We start from the raw sequence: 23,542 nt of genomic DNA, 5'->3' as shown, positions 1-23,542 counted from the left end.
GTGTAGTAATTCCATGCATCATCAAAAGCAGAATGTGCCCCCAGGTGCGTTCTACTGTAAACTCTACAGTGTACTGTACACACATTTTGTAGCTAATTTTAAAACCTGGAGATAATATTTTTTATGGGAAAATTGCAGATTTGGGAATGCATTATATATCAGGAAATGTTATTACCTGATCTAAGCGTGAATTTCATTGTGCTACAAAAACCTATGAATGTCCCTTTACACCACAGTGTAGAGTTGCCAGTAAAAGGCCAGAGTGAGCCCAGTTGTTCCAACTGAATGCCAGGTTTGTGGAATCTGTAGATCTCAGTGCAAAGGTTTAGATGGTAGCCTGTGTGTATTTAAGATTCTGGATGACTTTTGTCTCCATGAGTCTGCTTATCTGTATTGCACCGTCTCTGTCAAGTTTCTCTTTGCAGGATACTCTAAATCTCCATTAACTGTTCAGTTAATATTTGACTATTTCAGTTTTTTACATATATCACTGATGTTTAGGGCTTTTTCATAGTAATAAATGAAGTTAATGCTTTCTGACCTCTTGAATACTCTTCCCATGTAGTACATAAACACTTTACTTTCCTGTACCAGTTTCAGAGATGACATCACTAAGTATTTTAGATGACTTCCTGGTTTAAGTGATACTTTCTGTCTTGTTGCTTTTCCTTTTGTAATGGTCGTCCAATAGCAAAAATTTTTGCATTTGAATCTTTGGTATACATGGCTTCCCACAAAAATGATTACATCAGAGACTAAAAGTATATAATGACAATACAGAATCACATATGTCAATTGTGTTCTTGCTCAAGTTTTCCCCTAGATAAGCAAAACCCTGTTCAGCTGACACCCTACCCACAAGCAATGTGCAACAAGACTGAAAGGCAACTGTAAGTTAGTCCTTCATCAAAGTATTAAAAATAGTAAGATGTCTCACATTTTTTCAGTCATTTTGCTGGTAGTTCTAAATTCCATTCCAGGTCAGGGCTCTCTCCATCTGATTGACAAGGATCAAGCCAAGAAACTTAAATAAGTAACAGGAAAGAAACACATAGGAAAAATGTGTCTTAGCAAAAGTAGTTTTGTTTGAAGAAGAGAAAAACTTTTATTTTATCTTCAGGTATCAGTAGGAATCTCGACTTCATTTGTGACTAGGCCCCGTGGTTTTCCTCTAAATTACTTCCCAGTGGCCAGTCAACCCAGTAATTATTTCACACCATAGATGCTGAGACACCCAGTTCCTTAACCAGACAAAAAGTTTCTTGAACCTGTGCTCCTCTCTTTATCCCATGAGCCTGTCTGGATCCTGTGAAATGCAACTAATTTGAATACAGCATATGTCAAAGGCAGATAGCAAATCTACTATTGAGTAGTTCAAGTGAGGGAAATGCCCAGTGATAACTCCCATCTGAGGTGGCTTGGTGACTGATTTTAAATGTGAATTCTCTGCTAGCTCTCTATAAAACAGTTTCATGGCAGCTACTTCACTAAACACAGATAAATAAATACAGTGGTTCTTCCATCTGAATCCCAGCTTCCCACTTAAGCTACAGCAGACAGCTGTATTCAGCACTGGTATATGTTGAATACATGTAGCCAAATAAAGCTGTTCTTTCTGTATTGGAAGCAATGACTGTTACAGTAAATCTATAAAGTCTTAATAGATTCAAAAAGAAAAGAAGAAAAAACAGAGAGTATTAAAAGTTGCATTTGTACTTGGAATCTCCCTATTATGGTACAACCCAGTATGAAACATTTATTCAAAGCAACAGGCTAGAATGAACTATTATGTAGATAGCTAAAAGGTGCTGCAGCTAAAACCAGGATAAATTAAGCTTAATGTCCCCTGGTAAATACTCTGGAACAAAAATTTAAGTAATTTCTTGGTATGAATACAATTTTTTCCCTCCTCAAAGCGAGTACAAGCTCAACTTTCAATATATCATGTGTCTATTCAATGCCACATTATGTAAGTACTTTTAGTCATGATGTTATATTTTGTCTGTTTTGTAGGCAATTGCTTAGAGGGTCCTCAACAAAATTAATTTGAAAAAAATCAGAAAGCAGAAACACAGTGGGTTGCACTGTCCACTTCTTAACCCTCTAAACAGACATTAGAGCACAGAACTGGTTAGACAAATTTTGTTAGTTACAGTGCACAATATTTCAGCTATTTATCATCTTAATCTGTTTAAAAAAAATCAAACATAATGTTGTGACACATTGAAAATAACCCTAATAATTTTTAAAATATATAAATAAAAGCCAAGAGAACTCATAGGCTTGCTTTTCTTAGTTAATTTTAATTTCTTCAAATGTTTTCACAGATATATAGGATTTAATCTATGGCCTTGAGAATCCCACACAGGAACTTATGCTTTTAAGGAACCATTTATAATGTCAGAACTACCTGACAATGTTTCTAAACTCAAGAACCTTCTTTTAGAAGATACACTGGTGTATTCTCCTTGCCAGAATTTTCTGCCTGCTAAATTTCCTTCGTGAGTTACTGTTGGAGAGTGAGAGAAAGAAAGTCCTACATTTTGAGCGACTAATTGTGTAATCACATACCTGCAAAAACTGAAGCTATGTAGAACCTATTGAACAACTTACTAACGGAAATATCTGGAAATTTATTTAATTTAAATTAATGAAGTCACATTTTAATAAACTAATCTATGAGTGGAATATTTTCATTTAAGCTGTAGCCACTGAAATTAGGTATCTAGTCTAAATCAGTTGTCGAAGTTCTTTTCTATTCCACAAGGAGTTAGACACATCCAGAGACAGTGAGTATAAATCTATCATTGGAAACAGTTTCCTCCCTTCACTTACTATGTAAAAGAACCCTGAATTTAGCCTTGACCAACCTTTAGAGTGCAAAAACTAGATTATCTGAGGCCCATTAAATGCTTTCAAAGGGGGCTACTCATAGACTTCACTCTTGGAAGATAGTTACAGTTCTCCTTCCTGTTAAACCCTTTGCTTTCATGTTTGATGAACAATTAGATGGATGAATTGCTTGTGTTGCAAGATCAGAATTGTTGATTAGCACTAATACAATTAATGGAGACCATAGTTCTTTCATAAGTGGATTCTCTATGAACTTTACACAACAATTCATTAATGGTGCTAAAACAGCAGGCCTGAGAGCTCATCATGTAAAATCCAGTGTATATGAAAAAGAAATGAGGGAAATGGCCATTTGTTTTGAAATCTACCAAAACATCTTGCAGCAAAATAAACAGGGAGAAATTACAAGGCTTGTTTTAAAAGTAATGAAAACAAAGCACAGAACATAAAAAACCAGAACTTTGTTACCCATTTTCGTTCTCTTACGCTGAAAAATGTTTGAGAGATACAATGAAAGAGTCTGACACTGAAACAAAAATACGCGTAAAAATAATAATAAAATAATTCCTTAAAGAGAGAAACTGAATCCAGTTTACACTGAATCAAAAGTATTGAGAATTATATTAACAGTTGTAAGTTAACTTTTCATGGATGCCATACCAGTACTTTACATGCCTAAAGAGACAGAGACTGCAGCTGAGTTTCTGAGTTGTTGCAGGTTCTGTTAAAACTTTTTTGAAATTGGACTTTTCATTATTTTAATGAAACCAGAGCATGAAAAGGATAGTTTCCTGAAATGTACAACAGATATAATGTGGCAGAAAGAAAAACTTCAAGCAGGTAAATAATTAGTTTGAATTTTTGTGTCCTGCAGAAGTATCCTGTTTGTGTCCTGTATAAATTTAGAAAATAATTATTGAAAAGTTTGCTTAAGAGTACTTACAAAACAAATTCAATAGTTTGTACACTATAATGTTTTTGTAATAAGTGTAATTAGAAGACAACATTTTAAAGCATACATATAGTACAGCATCATTAGGTTAAGACTAAGGAAAACTTTATTTGCCTTTGATTTTGAAATGGAACATGTGAGTGTGACTGATCAGATCTCCTCATACTAGTTCTTATTAATTACTGATTAATTACTGAAATGTTGATTTTCACATATTGACTAATCATTTATATGAGATTTCATCTCTGAAAGAACTTTCATGCATCTTTGCATAGAGCCTCATGTGGGGATGTGCTCTCCATAAACATCTACCAGCTAATATATTATGGAGATCCAAAATGCTTCTTGTTAATTTAAAGGCTAAAAGAGAATCTTTAGATTAATTAAGCTATTGTAGCACTGAAACTGTCGTATATTGGACTTTCTGCTGTTGTCTTTAATTTTGTACCGGCTTTGTGTGTTTGAGTCCAAGTGTCTGTTTTCCCCCATGTAAGTTACAGTTAGAGGGCTCACTTTCTCTGTAGAAAATCAGAGAGAGTAGGTGTTAGTAGATGCTGTCCATCTGATTGATTCTAGGCAGCATGGTAATTAATAGCAATGGATGAGCTAATAATTAGTCAGCTTCTTCAGAGTTTGGAGATAGTTTCTTCTATTATTGCTATGGTAATACTACAGTATTTCACATTAGATATCACACAAAATGTTTAGTTATACTGGGGCAAACCAAAGATTCACACAACTCAATTGTCTTCAGACATGAGCAGAAGTAGATGCGTAGGGGAAGCACAGATTAAAAGTTCTGTAAACTACACTTGTTCTGAGTATTCTTCCAGAGACTCCTGTTACAGGCTCAGAAGTCCCTGAATGAACTGTTGTTTTTCTGTATATAAGAATCCTCTGAAGACTTCTGTGCAATGAACGTGACAATTGTCCAGTTGAAAGCGTGTACATTTTTGGTGTTATAAAGTCTTTGGCAATGCATTCCGCAATTTAGCTAAGTGAAATCATTAAAATTAGTGTGATATTTCTTCTACCTGAATTAAAATTAGATTTTTTCATTGTAGTACACAGTTGTCAATGTGTTGGACAAGGTGCTTATTCACATACTTGTAGCTTGACACATATTTCTGTTCCCTTTGATATGCCATCATTTAAACAACGTATCGCATCAAGATTCTGTCCTTGGCACTTGCATTGCTGCTTTCAAAGCAAAATAAAAAATACAACTGACAGCATTCTGCAGCTATAATGGCTTAGTTGTAAACTGCCTTCTGTTACCTAGAATATGAAAGAGGCAATAGAAAAAGTTTGTTCTATCCCCAGAACAATTCCTAACAGGATCTCGCAAGATCTGTCATTTTGATGGAGATGCTATGATACATTATCAGGACAGCTAAATACAATCTCTGTGGACTTTCACTGAAGTTTTTCCATCACCTAATGACATAATAAAAACAATATTAAAATATTTACTCTCTCCTGAAGTGGTTGTTTTGGCATCAAAAAACACAACAGTTTTGGACATGGAAATGTCACAGAAAATTCATAAGCCACTGAACATGATGCCAACATTTATATTCAAATTATCTTCAGGATTCCATGTATTTCTTTTTAAGGAAAATTTCATAGGAATGAGGAATGGGTCTTTCCCATATTCAATTTCCCCTAGTTTTGCTGAAAGTTACAATTTGTTCCTCTCTTTTAAAACTGACCAGGGGTTCAGACCACAGATATCAAACCATTTACAGAGGATCACATAAGATGCTCAGCTTTGCCATAATTCTTGACTTTTGATTTGCTTGGCAGTCAAGGTGGTCCTTGTTCATACAGTCTTCAATGAGCATGTGTCAGCTTCTGCCAAATTACTGTGATACCAATGGGTGATTATTGCTGATCCCAAATGGCACCACTCCTAGTGAAGGCCTTTATGTAGAAGGTTATGTGGCCCTTGGAAGACAGAAATGGACTTTCTAAATTTGAGGAAATGGTGGAGTTGCAGCAGCACAGTTGGATGATTCTTGCTTTCCCTATGCAAATGTGGAAGGCATGAGTAGGCCCTCAATCTGTAGGTGTCCAGGTTATTATCTTCTCTTTGGTATTGCCAAGTCTATTTAAAAAGGCTGAAAAAATATGTGTTGGTGGGAGTTTTTCCTTCACTCCTCTCACTCATGAATCAAGAATTCCTGATGTAACCAAGTGCTCTCCCACATGCACTGACAGCCACCTACTCATGGCAGATATTGAAGTGAAAAGAAGAACAATAAAAAATAGAAAGCAGTCTTCAAGAAAAAAAAGTAAAATATTGCATAAAGGGGGAGCACAAGCCCTAAACATGAAACACATTTTGATGTTCAGTAAGCCCTTGAAAGTCTTTCTGTTAGGGATGAATCTTATCCATGCACCAGCATAGCCCTTTAAAACATAGCAATTAAATTTTAAGCATACATCTGTACCCAGGCTGACTATACCCTTTCTATCTCCATCCTAATTTCTTGTTGACACCTTGCACTCCATTTGCACTTACCACTGTGAGCAATTATTGACAAACATGTGGTTCTATGTTGCTGGAACAGAAACTGATGGTCTTTCTAGGATTTTGTGGCCAAAAGACAAGCTATGCTCAGCCATAAAAGAACCTTTCCTGCAACCATTTACTGTTCTTTGTGTAGGGCTTTGTGTAAGATTTTCTGGTAGGCATAGGTATCTAACACTTTGAACTAAAGGAATTAAAAGGTGAGATGAAGACCAAGTAAATGAAAGAGACAACAAATATACAGAAAGTTGTCTTTCACTTATTAAATATTTCTTATGAATACTTTAAAAAGAATATTTTTCCCCCTTTATATTTCAAGGTATTATTTGGAGTATGCAAATGTGCTGTGTTTCACAAATCAAACTTGGCAACACATAATCACCTCCTGCTGTATATGATTTGATATTCATAGACAATCATTGCCACTGACAAAAGCATGCGTGTGGGAGAAGTGTCTATCATTCTGAGACACAAATTAATCAATAAAAAAACTGTGCATGAGAGTGCTATGAATAAAAGTAGATATCAGTAGATTTTTCCTTGGGGAGATAGATAATTAATTTTTCATTTTTCACTCCATGTCTCCAACTTGGATATTTTCTTCAATGTGTAGCTTAAACCTTCTTTTTTTGAGTTTTCTTGACCCTCCCTTTTTCATAAATCATAGTATTTAAATATGGAAATATATACTAAATGCAGAGTATTTTATAATATCTCAATAATTTGCCAACTAAGTTTCTTAAAATGTGTTCTCAAATTACGTAAAATATCTACAGAATGATTGATATAATATTTTTTCTGATAAGTTTTCCATTTGAAGGTAAGATTAGATTAGATAAATTTTACTTCTTGAAAGTTGTCATGATGTTCTGATGTTATAAGATCCTTTTATCTTCTCCAAAGAGTCAGCCCAAATGGGCAGTGCTTCCTCTTATCAGATTGAGCTATGTGTTTTTTTGGGTCTTAGGAAAGCTTTGGTTTCTCAAGCAGGAAAATTAACATTGAACTACCTTTCAGATTTACTCAGTGGTCCCCATGTACAATGCATTAAAGAATATTGTTCTTTTCTTTGTTATAAATTTTAAATATCAACTTATCTCATGTTCCTTCAATTCTTCATATTTTGTAAAGAATTTCATGTGGTTTTTAACACTCTTTGGGTGATCCATGGGTAGATATATCAGATATCCATAAACTGACATACACTTTGGATGACATGCGTAAGAAAATTTTCCCAAACCTTTAAAGACTGTGTAGAAGGTAGACACTGATCTGGGGTGAGGGAAGAAGGGACAGGAAGCATCGGAGAACTTCCATGACAGCAATACCTGTAAGGAAGCCAACTGTTTTCAATAAGCTGTGTGGACAGCCATATCCTCTTTCATGTCAAAACTTACCTTGCTTTTTCTATTCAATACAAAGTTAAAAACTGTGCCCACTCTTTTGATTATAAGGCTAAAGAGACTTTCACTGGCATGCTCCAAGATCATTCTGCAAATAGAAGTGATTAGCTTACCTTCATAGAGATTCTGTTTTGATACAGAAGATATGTATTTGTATTTTCTTTATTCAAATGTATTCTTCTATGCAGAAAAAATAAGCAGAATTTTTACTTTTGTAAACTAGACCACGGCTCTTGCTATGAAGACCTGTTCTATTAGCCAGTAGTTAGTATATTTTAGCCCAATGCATCCTTAAACAATCAATGTCTTTCTATATTTTTTTCTGAAATAAGGCTAGACTATCATCTGTTCCCCATAGCCTCTGCCTCTGCCTTCTGTCAGTACTGGAGCTTTGCTTCCTTCAAAAAGTAATGGCTAAAGAACAACTTCCCTGTGCATAATTAATTTAGAAAAAAAGTAGTGTAGAAATTAAAGTACCTATAAATATTAGGCTTTCAACCTGTTCCTATCTGCAGCTGTACTATGCTCAGATTTTAGTCTGAACACAAAAAATGTATTAACTTTCCATTCTCTGATGATGATATCCTATGTTGGCTGTCATGTGTTTTTAATGAGGCTAAGCTAGCTTTTCACAAAAAATTACAATTTCTTGCTTTTGAGCTTTCCTGGGGTAGGTGGCTTTTTATTATATGGCTATAAGCATCTGTTATGCATTCAGAAATAATTATCTGTTGCTCTTTTTTATGCTGAATTCACAAGGTCCCTTGTTAACAAGGTATTATCAATTTTTTTCCCCTAATCTTTCTAACTAGAAGCCTGCTGGCTGCATACATAAACAACAACATTTTGAAAAGGATACTTTAACATTACCGTTGCAGTGCATTAAAAATTTGACTAAACTTCAAACCATTTTTCATAATCCTGTTGTTTCTTAGTGTTTTAATTCTAGCACTGGAAGGGCTTTGCACTATTCTACCTTAGGATACACCACCTTTTGATTTTTGTGTTGTGAGGCTTTTGTGAGATGGTTTGGACCAATTTAGTTTATTTGTAGAAGTAAACATACTAGGAAATGTAATTCTCCTTGCTCTGATGAGCCACTTCAGACAAATTGTTCCTGGCCTAGAAGTTTACCCATGGATTTTTTAAAATTCCTTTTATTATTACTTCCTTTTACCAGTCCTTACTTTACCCAAAATACAGTACTTCAGAGGGCAAAAAAATTACAACTAGCCGTTTATAAAAAGTTAGATGAAATTCTTTTATTTTAGTATTATTATTATAATCACTACAACTGTGATTATTTATATTTGGAGTCCATCTGCAAGAGATCTCCTAATTGATAGTTCTTAAAAACATAGATATTCTATTCATTCTATTCTATTCTATTCTATTCTATTCTATTCTATTCTATTCTATTCTATTCTATTCTATTCTAATGTTGCTACATTGACCATTCTGTTCATTGGGACAACTTTTGTGAGCAAAGACTGGAATATGCTAGAAAGAATGTACTAAAGCGACCCTCCACTTTTTCCTGATCTAAAAATGTGGAAAGCAGTGTAGGTTGTGGTTTTAACACTAGAAGAGAATTATAAATAAGTGTTACTGCAATAATCACTCTAGAGCTACCAGCTATAAATCTAGCCATTTATAAACTATGAAATATAAAGCAACCCTCATTTTAGAAAAGGGGAATACATTTGGTGTAAATAAGAGATCAAAGACACAAAGTCATAATTATTTCATGTCGAGTTGCCCCAAACATTAGAGTTTGTCATACTATAAAAATTAATTCTGTTGGCTCAGAAACCTTTAACATATGCAGAAAATCCAGGCCATTCCTGTTAAATTCAACAAGTTCTGAATTTCACACATCACGGTGTAGCAGTGCTCGTTAGCATATAATGGGATCTAAATTTGGAATATGCAAGTTGTAAAGACAAGAAGTGGCTTAATGAGGATGAAGATCCTTGCTGTCAGTCTTTCTATAACATCAGTTTTCATTTGGCTTTGTAAGGATGGCTTTTGTAAGAATGAAATCTGTGTCCCTGAGCAGTCAGTACTGCTCAGGCAAATATAATGGGTCCTGTTAGTTGGTGTTTGTAAAGCCATGACTCTTTCAAAAACAAATGTGGTAGACAATACAATGTGCATGCTACACAGAAAACTAAAGAAGAGTAAAATGGTTTTACTGTGTAAGTAATAACATTGAAATGAGAATTTTAAAAAATTCTCATTTTATGGAGCACACATTTGAATCTGAGAAATGCCAAAAATTGGAACACTGCTAAATATGGAGCAATTCCAGTAACATTCCAGTACTGATATAGGCTGCAAAGTAGTACACAGTTAGTGAATTGTAATAAAGAAAAAGTTGACTGGTGAATATGATTTTAACATGTTTTCAAAATGACTTTTTTATTATGTTCTGGTTCTTACACCACACCCTTCATTCTCATTAATCATCCAATCTATCAAAATATTAGTTGTCTAGATATTTCTTTTCAATCTAAATAACAAAAATTTCACAAAAAAATTAATTTATTCAGGGACTCCTATACATATATGACATTTTTTGTTGTGGATGTGAAGTAATGACATGGAAAGAACTAACTACCATGCAAAATGGAAAGAACTGGAGTGAGTTTCGGCAAGGGAAAGAGGCAGTAGGATTTAAAAACAACAACACATAGGAATTGTTTTCTGCCTAGGCAAAACATGCATTGGCTGAGATAACATTTTCTAGTTGTTTCCTCCTAGTGGTGCCATTGAGAGAGATTGGGATAAGAAGTGCTCCTTTGAAATCAATTACATGAGATTTTTCCTACTAAAGATTTCTTCTGTCCTATATATAAAAAAGCAATGCTTAAAACTGTGGATATCAGCAATCCCGTAAAATTGCATTTCTTTTCAGTAAATTCAATACTTAATTCTTCTGTGAGTTTAATACTGTGAAAAAAACCAGCTCAAGTTGTTTTCAGCCTGTGACCTCTATTTCTTTGATGTAATTATGCCTTTCAAACTTGTATCTACATCACAGAAATAATTTCTAGTAGATTCTTAGAAGAAACAGCTATGTTTCTAAGCAGCTGGAAAGAAAAAATAGTGAAAGCTATTGTTTCAGCCAAGGCCATGCAAAATAACTAGTTCTGCAGTAAATGTTTAAATTTTAAAATAATTTTTACTTTCTTCAAACCCAAACTGACATTCTCAGATCATACCTAATAGCCCAAGCATGGCATGGTAAGAAAGAGGAAAGATCAGCGGATTCATGGCTGGGTGCAGACAGCTGCACACACGCAGATTTTGTGCAGTGCTCTAGAACTGCTGAATGGCTTTAGCATAATGTTCACTGTAAACTGGGATATCTGTCCTGTTAGTGGGGCTGGTTAGCTCAGGCTCAGCACTGTTCTGCTGCAGCAGCCTGGCTCAGAGTTCAGCCACAGTGGACACATACACATAGTTTTACCAGACATGTACACTTACCCTCAGGCAAAGTGACCTAAACATTGCATTCCCAGCACTAGGATTTCATATTTCTGTTCTTTGAAATTAAATCAGACATTGCTCGTCAGATAAGATTCCTGTAACTGTTACGTTTGGCTAAGAGAAAGAAAATGTCTTCTCCATCACTGAAATTCAAATGATGTCATATGTGGGCTACTTAGAAACTGCATAACTAAATGATAGGCGCTGCAATTTGTGTTCAGCTGTAACAGGTTTTGTGAATCTTCAGCAGCACACACTGTCATTAAATTTCTACATTCACATTTTAACCTTAATATTCCAGCATCTGAGCAAGTTTATTGGAAAGAAGAGAACAATCTTGACTCTTGAAAGCTTGTAATGTGAAGAGCAGAAAATTATGCTGAAACTACTCATGGAAAAGAAAGGGACTGTTTCCCCTGCACTAAGGAAACATGATTATTACGAGACATAGGAAAATGTGCAATATAGCGAATTTACTTACTGTACTTGGCTAATTAAAAATTACATCCATATATTTGGCTAACTCAAGAGTGGTCTGAACTTTGAACTTCTAACTCATGACTTCAGCTGAATCTCAGTATAAAAGGCAGTTCTACCAGAAAAAAAGGCCTTTTTTTAAAAGAGCCTATGGCAGGTTCTAGGCACAATGAAACCAGTCCTTGGTGAAATTCAGTGGGAACATCTGTTTGAAGAACCTACTTGGAAATTAGCCCAGACATTTGGACAAACCTAAGTTCAGTGTCCAGCTACTACGGTGCCAAATAGTGTAGGAGAAGAAAGACAGGAGATAGAAGCAAAGCAAACCTGGATAATGCATTTCACATATCATTGGACTCTCAGTTCTACAATTAAGGGGCATTATGTACTAGGGAAGATAAACACTTATAAATGCAGGGAACAGAATGAAGGATCTAAGTTTAACAGAGCTGTCTTTCCTTGTAGGTAGGATCTTTCTGACTTAGTAAAAATCAAGAGAACAAAAACGTAAAATGTGTTTATATAATGTGAACTGTATGAGCTTAGATAGACAGAATTGAAAATACCACATTTTGTAGCAATTGCCAAATTGTGTCAAAAGTTATGTCAGCCCTTATTTCAGATTATAAGCAACAAGTAAAGCAGAGTTTTCAGTGTTGTACACACAGATAGGATACATATGCAAATGTTACGATGAAAATAGATTTGAATATTGTATGAAAATGATTTGCAATTCAGCTAAGAACTTTAGCTTTCAATATGAAATTTCTAAATCGTTCTTCATGAGTAAGGCAGAGAAGGTGGTGATGGAGGAGGATATAAAATAAAACTGTTGATAGAGGATTGTTTAGTCACCAGGCTACAGTGCTACACTATTACTAAGAAGAGAGCTATACGTGCAGGATGCTTTAATTTAAATCTGTATTTTCACAGCAGGGTGGGATACTAATTTAGGGCAGGCTGGTATAAAGTGAATCACGTCTAGGTTTTTACCAAGCCCCAGGTATATCTGCTGACTTTCTAAGGCAGTATCTGCCTCAAAAATCATGAACTGGTCTTTTTGGTAACTTTGGTTAAAGTTGGTTTGATATAGTAATTTGTTTTTTTCCTGCACATGAAAACTGTGGTGTATGATGTTTTAAATAGTTCTCTTCTGCTTCCCAACAATGCTTAATATAAAAAGATTCAGTGAGAAAAAGATAAACAGGATTCCTCCACGAATCTACTTTATCCAAAACCCACTTCTCCATTTCCATTTACTACACAGAAGTCCTTATCCACATCACCCCATTCATTCACTGCCACTACTTTGAAGCGCCAGCCAAAAGACCACATGGAAAATCTAAATCCCTTTGAGCATTATCCTTTAACTCTGAGGGACATGACTGCCCTGCTGTCAAGTCTGCAGGCTTAGGAAAGGGGTTGTCAGCTGCTCAGCTGTCTTGATATTTTGTGATCTCTGAATCAGGAGGAGTCCTGGTGTCAAGTGGGAGTCTGGATTTTGGTTAGTTGATTTTTTTTAAGAAGGTTTTGCACTATCCTCTCCCCTCACCCCCATCCCCTGATCTGTCTTTGGGAGGTTGACCAGTCCTTGCACATTACATTGCTTCTTAAGGCCCCTTCAGACTTCTCAGACCAGATAATTGTTTCTTGGACATCATGTATGGGGAAAAGGCCTAACAATAAAAAGCATAGCTAAAATTGCTCAGTATATTTTAATTTATGCATGCTGTTATTTTGGGATCCAGATTTGGTAAAAACCAAATTACAAGTATTGTTTATTTTCTATTCCTTTTCATGGGGCCAAAGAAGAACAAAATTATAATCCCTTAGGTGTACAAATAATATGTTCTGGTATTATAACAGCACTGACAGTTCCCATCTGTGAGTAAGCCTCCCTTCTAGCAAACCATACCAACACGTACTCTGAATCACCCTGCACAATATAAAGTTAAAATAAGCTCATACCAATGAAAGAGATTGCTGAAACTGGTTTCAGTTAAATCAAGCAGCTGGAGAGGAAACAGCAGCAGTTCAAAGGTCAATGTCAGGTAAAACTGCATCCATTGCTACATAATAAATATTTTTTAATCTCCTTAATCAAGATGATCATAAGAAATAAATATTATATTGTGGCCAGATGCTGACAGACCTTACCCTACTCTATTTCAAGCCGTCCAGATGTGATCCAGCTCAAATCCTGAATTCAAATAGGCACAGCATCACATCACTGGGCCTGAGCCAGATGAAGTGCCCTTCTTCAGGACACTTGGATCTGATGATGTCTTTTGAAGTAAACATGTCTAGACTAGCTCTTTGGTGTTACGTACAGAGATTACAGGAAACTAAGCCTAGCATTGGTTCAAATGACCCTTGGAAACACAATGACTAACAGTGCAAAGTTATCTTATTTTGCCTGCTGTTGCTCAGATCTTATGAAACACATTGAAATTTCTCATGGTTTCCATCTGAAAACATTAAAAAACCCTCTTGAGTAGGCAAAACTCAGCCAAAAATGTCCCAAAAACTGAACAGACTTCAAGAAACACGTTTGCGAACCCGCACAAACATCTGGATTGTAACAAAAGACAAATCTAGCAAATGTAGCCAAATGCCAGCTTTTGTTACAGAAATTTCTTGTAATTGTAAACAGAGTCACTCATTTGATAGACAGCATCTGTTGCATTTTCATGAACTTTGAAAATAAGTTCCCCACTTCCTGGTTGGTTTCACAACTTGATGGCAACCTCCCTTTGCTTTTTATTCTCATTGTCTTGCCCTATTTGTATACACAAGATCAGTCTGTTAAAAATTCAGAAAAACAGTCTCCTGGGGCATCCAGCAGTAGTCCATTTTGACTTGTATTTGTTTCCCAATTAAGCCTGTAATCCTATGAATGAATGATTCTAATATAATTAATCAGAACTGCGTGCATTCAGTTCACTGCTGTGGACAAATGGCAACACAATTGTGTTAAAGATCTTTCACTGAACAGCTAGGTCTGGCTACAGTTGCAGAACTTGTACAATGTTAAAAATGGTGAAGGTCATCGGGTTTTTGGAAGGAAACTTTATAAAATATAAAACTACAGATTGTCTGCTCACTATTAACAGTACACTGGGCTGGCACCCAAAACCCAAGAAATGTTTTCAATCACTGTCAGAAACATTGTGGAGAATTGTAAGCAGCTGATAAAGGTCTTTTGATCTATTTCTTCCAAGCTTCCTATTAACTGTCTTTTGTCCTTCATATATAATTGGAATGTATAAATCCAATGCATTTTAAGATTAGCCATCCTGAAGAGAAAGAAAAAATAATTTTGAAACATTTCTCATACTCTTCTAAAACACAGTGGAAAAGTATAGTAGAATGGAGTTAGAATTGTTCAGGTTGGAAAAGAAAATCATTGAGTTCTAACCATTAACCTGGTGCTGCCAAGTCCACCACTAAACCTTATCTCTAAGAACCACATCTTCAGGTATAATACCACTGGGGACAGGGGCTCAACCACTTCCCTGGACAGCCTGTTCTGAAGCTTGGCAACCCTTTTAGTGAGGAAAATTTATATATCTAATCTAAATCTAATAGCCAATCTTCTGTCACAACTTGAGGTGGCTTCCTCTTGTCCTATCACTTGCTATTCTCTTGATTTGTTCCAAGGGACCAGAGCTGAATAAAAGATTTGAGGTGTGACCTCACCAGTGCTGAGTACAGAGGGAAAATCACTGATCTGATCCTGCTGGTCACACTGTTGTTGATCCAAACTAGAATGCTGGTGGCCTTCTTGGCCACCTGGGCACACTGCCAGCTTGTGCTAAGCCAGTTGTCACCAAAAGATATACTAGAGATCGTGACTGTTTTGTTCTGTTTCCTTGTGTTGTAAAAGCACAATTCCTTGCAATCTTTCAAATTGCCAGGTGCATGAATGCAAGAGAAAAAAATTGTGCTGTACATATTAAATGGAGACAGATACTTCTCTTTAATAATCCGAATAATCAAAAAATGAATTAAATTGAAGCTGTACAATAAAACTTCTAATAATACACATCATGTATCTCACCAATGCAAGGACTTACTTAGAATACATTCTGTATGATGGAAGGTAGAAGATCTGTTCCATGCATGTACAATTTTTTCACCAACATGTTTGAATCTCATTCTTCAAATCCAAGGTGTGTTTTCACAAACAATTTATTTTGAAGAATGAACAAGTCCAGTTTCTGAAAGTAATGCACACTGAGGTGATGACAACACCACCTCTCTCAATTGAGTGAAGCATTGCTGCAACTTCGCTGTTTTTACTGCTCTGGTTAAAGAAGGAGATATACTAGAAAACAGACTAACACTGTTTTCTTCTTATTTGGGTTATTGTTCATAATCTGGGATTATATATTACATTTGATATATATTATGTGTAGTATGTGGAGATTGTGATTATATTATATTGTGTACAGCAACATCAGAAGACAATTAAAATTATTAGAAATTCTTCTACGGAGCGTAGAAAATAACCTAGCAGATTGTGTAGGTTGGAAATAGATTTGCTGTTTTACTTTTACCCCAGTGTTTACCCCAGGATGATTCACTGCCTGCTTTCATTTTTTTGAATACTACTTTTGCCATAATGTGACATTATTTGTTCGCACTACCCTGTTGTGTGACCTGAGTTTGCACTTAATGCAAGAGAATTTCAAACTACTCTGGAAGAATATGTAGAGATGCTCAAAACTGCGTAGTGATTGTGAATACTTCATATAATCATAGAACACTGGGTTGGAATAGCACCCCGAGGATTGTCTGGTTCCATGTTTCTTGGCAAAAGCACTGTCTGTAACAGTTTCTACTGATAAGCTTTAAAGAAGTTTGACTTCCAAAGAGCAGATCCTTCCTAATGTGAGACTAGTACTTCAGCAGTCTATAGTTAATTCAAATAACAAAGCAAGATGGAAAAATTTGAAATCTATTCATGAAAAGAGCAAATTTTCCTTACTTTCTTCTATGAAGGATAGTTAGATTGTTAAAAACAGGTGTAGGTAGGCAGCTGTTGAAGAGATAGATCTCTGGCAGCAACATTTCTCAGTTTTGAACTCAAAGTGATGGTCTCAAGGATGTGTCTCCAAGGCTCAGACTCAACAACTGCTCAGGGCTTGGTATTGCCTGAGAATCAAGGCAAGCTGCTTGTTTAACATTTCTAAGCATTACTAAGGATTTCTGTGCCTTTGAATTATTGACAGCTATCTGTTAGAAACTGATAGCAGGCACCTTTGGCAAGAAATGATTTTCAGTGACTACCAAAATAGATAAAGGAAGCAAGAAGATGTGTCAGAATTTTCAAAATGGACCTTTTCAAAATAGAGACAAATTCCTTATTTGCCAAATATATTTAATACCCAGCAGTTTCCATTAATTTCTTTTTTTCTACCATTGTGTCTGGAAATTTACTGATAATTGATAAATCCAAATACCATGATTAAGGTGCCTGAGCTGCTTTCAGTCTGTACATTTGATATGACTAGCACATTTATATGTGGATATTTGCTTGCCATCCTGGGAAAGTCAGCTCATGGATGTAGTTTAAAGAGGTCACTTAAATGGTTCCTGATGGATGAGTTCCTCTGTATAACACTCACATCCTGAATGCAGAATAAGAACATTCACAGGAATTCTCCAGCTAATATATTTAATAGGTTGTATTATTTGTTTAGCTATGTTTCTAAATTAATTAGTCTTATCAGAATGAAATTATTGAAATTGATAGAAACATTTACATAAGACCTGTCTGTCATAAAATATTTTGAGATCTGCTAAATTAACCCATAAAATCTTTAAACATTGTATGAAAAGTGAAGTATACACAAACTTCGAAAATTGCATGCATTAGACGTACCATCTTTTTCTTGTGGAAAAAGGTCTAATAACAAAAAAAAAAATTTGAACTCTCCTTTTCTTCTTAGAAACAGAAGGCAGTAAAAAGTCATAATGCATTTTATTATTCCTAACTGAAGTTTGTATCCAGAGCTAAAGGTGAATCCACAAGACAAGATTGCTGAGGACATTTGTGCTTTATACAGTGTGCTATACCACTGTTTCTGTTTTACTGGACACACATTAATTCCTGCTTTCTTTTCAAGCAGCACTGCCAAGAGAAAACACCATTTATATCTGTCACACCACTTGTCTCTTCATCAGCTTAGTCCTGCCTCCTTGCCATGCATTGCTTTCCTGATATAGTGGCGGAGGGAGAGAAGGAAGAAGTCTATGCTGACATTGAAACTGCTCATAGAAGCTTCTTGTGCTGGTGGACAGTATGTCCACGTAGCCTGCACCTGCAATGATTAATGCTCAAATCAAAACTCAGAAGAGAAAGGATACATATTTCTCTCACTGACATTAAATTTAAGAGTAGCAAAGGGACTACCTGATAAGCTGACATATATAAAATACAGAAGTTTTAAATATCTTAAGAGACTTTCAGACATTTTTTTCTTCTAATTAAATTTAAACACTTTGATTTCCGTTAAAACATATCTGTAGAAAGCCTGTTAACATGTGTTCAGATTTTAAAGTGTTTCGAAGAAATGCTTTGGAATTACCAGTACTCTGAAAATATTATGAAGAAACAAATTTTCCAGAAAGAAAGGGAAATTTCCCGAGTAAATATCAAGTTCATCCACTGATTAGTTGGATATTCATGTACTGCCTGAACTATCTCAGTTTATCTTTCAACTCTGATTTGAGAGCAATAATGAATATTATCAACAGATTCTTTCTCTTCCTTTGAACAATATTGGGTCTGAAGCAGTAGAATAAATCAGAGTAGAAGCTGTAGAAGTCCTGCAATATGCGCAGGATTAAAGAATGTCGAGCCTCCAGATTGTAAACGAAATGTTTGACAAGGAATGTGTCTAGCATCTCCTATTCCTTTTTAGTTGCTAATATAGCTTATAGAAGCCAAACTCATATAGGACAAGTGACCTTACTCCATTACTCCATGGAGAAATAGTCAATTAATGTTTACAGGACCGAATTTAATTTTTTTTATATTGTATGCATCTGAAAAATGAAATTAAAAATTGAGAGTTAAAAGTGAAATCATGGTTCACTTTGATGCATGGTAAGACCCAGTAATTCCGTTGTATCGTCAATTTAGTTATAATACTTGAAATTAATATAGGTTACTTAGTGTCAGACACAGATGCTGTTGAAGGCAATTTCTTAAATGGGAGAACACACAATTCATTGTAAAACTGACTGCTGCACCATTCAGCTCAGAGGTTTCGGTTGAGTGAGAAACAAAGTCCTTGTAGAGAGGTCTCGAACAATTTGTGTTTTATTGTGACAGTTACATGCAGAGGAATGGCTTAGATGCTACAAGGGGCCTTGTTGAAACAAATGACTCACATAATGCATTTTTTACTCATGAGCATTTCTACAGGAAATATAGCCTCACACCAGACATTTTCTACCACAGTTATGTTTCTGCAGGAGTAGATGGAAATGAGAAAATAAATATTATGTATTTCTTTCTGATACCAAATGATTTGATTAACCTGGCTTTTGAAGGCAAAACTGCTAATCTGGTATATGCAATTTTTATTTTAACATTTTTGAGACTTAGTTTTTAGCAAAGTCTACTTAATATGGAGTATCTGGAGTCAATCACTTTCTTTTCCACGTGCATACTGGGCTAGTAAAATGAAATACCACCTGAACAAAGAACTGCAGGATTTAGCTTAGCTAAAACTAAACCCAAGGATAATTAATGAGTAACAGCAACATTTCTGTATTATTTTCTAATTTATCATACAACCATGAAACTCTCAAAGCAATCCCTTTCTTTTCTCTGTCCTTCTGTTCATGTGTTGTGTTTAATCGTCATAATTTTCCCTTCAATATGCTGTTTTCCTCCCCTAAATATTTGGCTTCCAGTCTGTATTCTCTCATTCTCTCTTTTTCCATCTTCTTCCCAGCTTCTGTGTGGTGAATCCTGTTTTTCTTTCTGTATTACCATGCTGTCTGGTACTCTTTCTTTTTGCCAGTAATTTCTCTTTTATTAACCCTATTGTGATATTTTCTGACACGTCTCTCACCAGCCTCGTAAAAGTCCTCAACACTGAGACTTGTACTCATGTCTTGATGTTACAGGTAAATACAGTGTTTAATGTTCTTTCCCTAAAAGAACAACAGACGTAGAAAAACGTGATTTTCCACAGACAAAATTATTTTAATATTTATTAAACTATCAAGAAATAAATTGTATACAGATTAGGGTTTGGTGCTTCTTAGGCCAGATATGATTAGATATTAAATTCTTGATTTTTTATTGTATAGTTTTCCAAGAAAAATATGTTTCACTCCCAATACACATTTGTGTATATTATATAATATCATAGCTATTTAAATATTACTACCCTGTATGGTTTTGCAAGCTTTTACCAACAGTAAAGCTGGCATTACGTCAGTAATGATTTGGTAAAGACTCTGGAGACTGCTCAGTTATCCAAAGGCACATAATGACAATATGTGGATATGCCTCAGTATCCTACCAACACCCCATCTGTTGATTCAGAAAGCTACAGGTCTCAGACTACCTAGGGCACTCCAGGTAGCATTATGAAACACTGATGTGTAATTCAGTGAGCTGAATTTAACTATGTGCCTCAGATATTAGCTTATCTTTCTGTTGCCTTAGTTTGGAGCTGAATCCCCTCCTCAGTGTAACTTCCCACATCGTTTCAGTATTACAGTTTTCTCTGGTTCTGTTTCATATGTGACATAAAATAGGGGTAGTGGTGTTATCTGTCTACTAGTGATTACCTGGAGTTCACAATTTTAGCTGCTTTAACCTGTGCTACGTGGAAATTCCAGATTTTTTTTTTTTTACATTTGCATTTATTATGATTTAACTGATAAAATAATTCAAAAGCTCTGGAAGGTAAAAATAATGACTACTTCAGATACATGTGTGTGCATGAATCTAGCTTTGTAATCAAAGGGAATTAATGATTCAATGTAGACAGCAGAGTTGCTTTTTATAATTGAATGTTTTATTCACGGTTGAGGGAATAATAATTTTGAAGTTTTTAACTGCTACATATACATGAAAAATCTCAAGAATAATATTTTTCAAAGTAGTATATGGATTTATGCACTTCAATTCTTTCGTTTCAGAAGAAGGCAGAGTTCAGGTAAAGTAAATCAGGACAGTGGCAGTGAGGAGGACCAAAGCAAGATTACCCTACTTAAATGTAGAGCATGTTTTAGGGCATATAATACAAAAATACAGAGGTTACATCTGCAGTTATTGGTTGGTGCTCACTAAGGCATGTCTAGTTTCTGTTCCTCCATGTAGCCAGGTCTCAGATGTACTTGGTGGAGTATACTATAGTTCTTTTCAGTTTATGTAGCTTCCTTGTATTTGTAAATCCATGTCCTGCCCACTTATGAAATGGAAATCCACTAAGGTGTGTTGTCAGACTAAATGCAAAAATGCTTCTGTATTCTGTGGTCTAGGTGCGGCCAGAACAGCCTAAAGCAAATGGTCCCAAAGTGTCTCCTGGCAGAATAATATATTTGGCACCTATTGTAATCTTATCAGAAAATTACAGGTTTCAGGCTTCCCTGCCCAACATTGAAAGTGAATTTTTGCCTGCCTCATGACATGATTTATTTATTTTTCCGGTGTTATTTCTAGGTTAAGCCTTATTTGTGAATCTCTTCAATGTGTGGCAGTTCATACTAAGGGTCAAACAGGCTGGTCAAATAATTCCACTGCCCTGAAAATATGGTTTCAAAAAATGGCAAGTCAAATGCTGAAGATTTAACTAATGCCTGAATCCACAAGTAAGGACAAAACAAAACAGAGCAAAACAAAAAACAAAAATAAAAAATTAAAAATAAAAAAAGAGAGAGAATTACTGTAAAAAATAGAAAGCTCTCGTTGATTTCTTTTGGTTCAGAGGAAAGGATAAGCTCAACTTCTCTTTGATAGTAAGACGCTCACTGTTCTTTGATCATGCTGCTAAAAAAGACATGTGTGCTCTGTTGTTTGCTGAAACTGGCTATTATTCAGCAGAACTGAGCCAAAACCCTTAAATTCCCTATGAGTACTCCTCAGTTGAAGATTTACCTCAGATCACTGGCAATGGATTTAAGTGGAAAAAAATTTAAAAAGGAAAAGATAGGATAAAATCACCACCAAATCTGCTGTCAGATTATTTTAAGAAGTCAGTTCCAGTCAGTTAAACTGACTCAAAAATATGTTGGTAAAAAAACAGTATAGTGGAAATGAACTTAGTGAACTCAAAAGAAAAACAATAGCATCAGACAATGTAGACTGCTTCCCTGAGCTTCCTGTCATACAGTTAGTCCCTAAATCCCAACAGAGCCAGTGAAGGCAAACAACATTTTATAAAGCAAACACAGAAGTCTGGGTCTTTCCTGTTTTTCATAATGAGGTCACCTGAAAAATGAGCTAGATATATCTCAGGTATTTGTTTTCTGTTGTCTCCAGCAGCTGTTATGCAGAGAAAGGAAGAGTTTCCTTTCCTGTTATTTGGTTTTTTAACAGACCCTGTGCATGTCAACACTGAAGAAAGAAAGCAAGCATGAAAAAAAAAAAAAAGCATGGGCTATGCAAACAATTTTTCCTCATACAGGTCATTGATGCCATGAGTCAGAAGAGGAAAATGGAACTCAGGATGCCGGGCAAACATTAAAATTACTCACAAATGACTTGTTAATTACCCTGTTAAAGAGGTAACAACAAGTTTGTATTCGATGTTTGAATAGCAGAATATTATTCAGAACTGCTTGCTATTGAGGGTTGAAACTATAATAACATAACCTCATGTATTGTTCAAAAGCAAAGGGAAGTCCCAACAAAGTATAATTCTTATATACATTATAATTCTTATAATGAAATAGCAAATTAAATACCAAGTTCTCAGATTATAATTTAGAAAAAGTTCTAACTCAGGTAAAATGTACACCGGGTCAATTTATACTTTACAGGAACTAGAATTTGGCAATCACTCACCAAGAAAAAAAATTCTTATTGCTATCCATGTGAGAGAGATGTTGCACAAGTAACATTGATCCAGGCAGCATATAGTCACTTGAAATGGGATACATTTTCCAAAAGCAACTATAAAGTGGCTGTTAAAATAGCCCAGTCACAATGGTGGTCCATAAAAGATAGGAGAAAACAGCTACAGACCTAACATAAAACTTTAACGGGGCAAAAGGGAAATCTAGTTCTTAACACTTAACAGCAGTTTTGCACCAGTATAATCATTAACTTCAGTGTGGCTGCCTCTTTTGTTCATCCATGTGAGATGGGGAAGGCCCCAGCCTACAGGATCTCCCTGAACATGTTAGCAGTCTGTGCAATAAAGATGAGTTCTGTTAATAGTTCCTAAAACTGTCCTTTGAGTATGTGAATTCCTCAGCGACTGTGTCCACTGATGTCTAGGTACATAGCAAATTAATGCTTACCTTTAGATGATGTACATGACTTCACCTAGAACATAGTAAAGACCTTTCAGAATATAAGCTTCAGTGCAGAAAAGTAGGTATTGTGGTTTTCTATATTGGGAGCTTTTGAGGTGGGATCTGTAAATCAATAAACTTCTTCATGTAACTGTTTCTGAAAATGGCATTTGATATCAATAAAATATACACAGAGATATTATTTTTATGAAGTTCCAAGAAAGACACTTGCTTTCAGTTCTCAGATGAAAAGGAGAAAAGATTGAAACAATTTCTATTAAATTTCATAGAGTCATTGTGTTTTATGCCTTGCTGAAAAATGAGAAAACAAAACCCCAAAAC

The 23,542-nt window shown here is 35.4% G+C and overlaps 1 long non-coding RNA gene across 1 annotated transcript in view; it reads left to right on the top strand.

The window, feature by feature from the left end:
• Nucleotides 1-23,542, top strand: part of LOC116996111 — a 138,192-nt gene that overhangs the window by 87,625 nt on the left and 27,025 nt on the right. The window lies entirely within an intron of this gene.

The sequence above is a fragment of the Catharus ustulatus genome, chromosome 4 (genome assembly GCF_009819885.2).
Source record: "Catharus ustulatus isolate bCatUst1 chromosome 4, bCatUst1.pri.v2, whole genome shotgun sequence".
Classification (NCBI taxonomy): Eukaryota; Metazoa; Chordata; class Aves; order Passeriformes; family Turdidae; genus Catharus; species Catharus ustulatus.
Note: the sequence above shows the minus strand (reverse complement) of the source record. Positions and strands in the feature narration are given on the sequence as shown.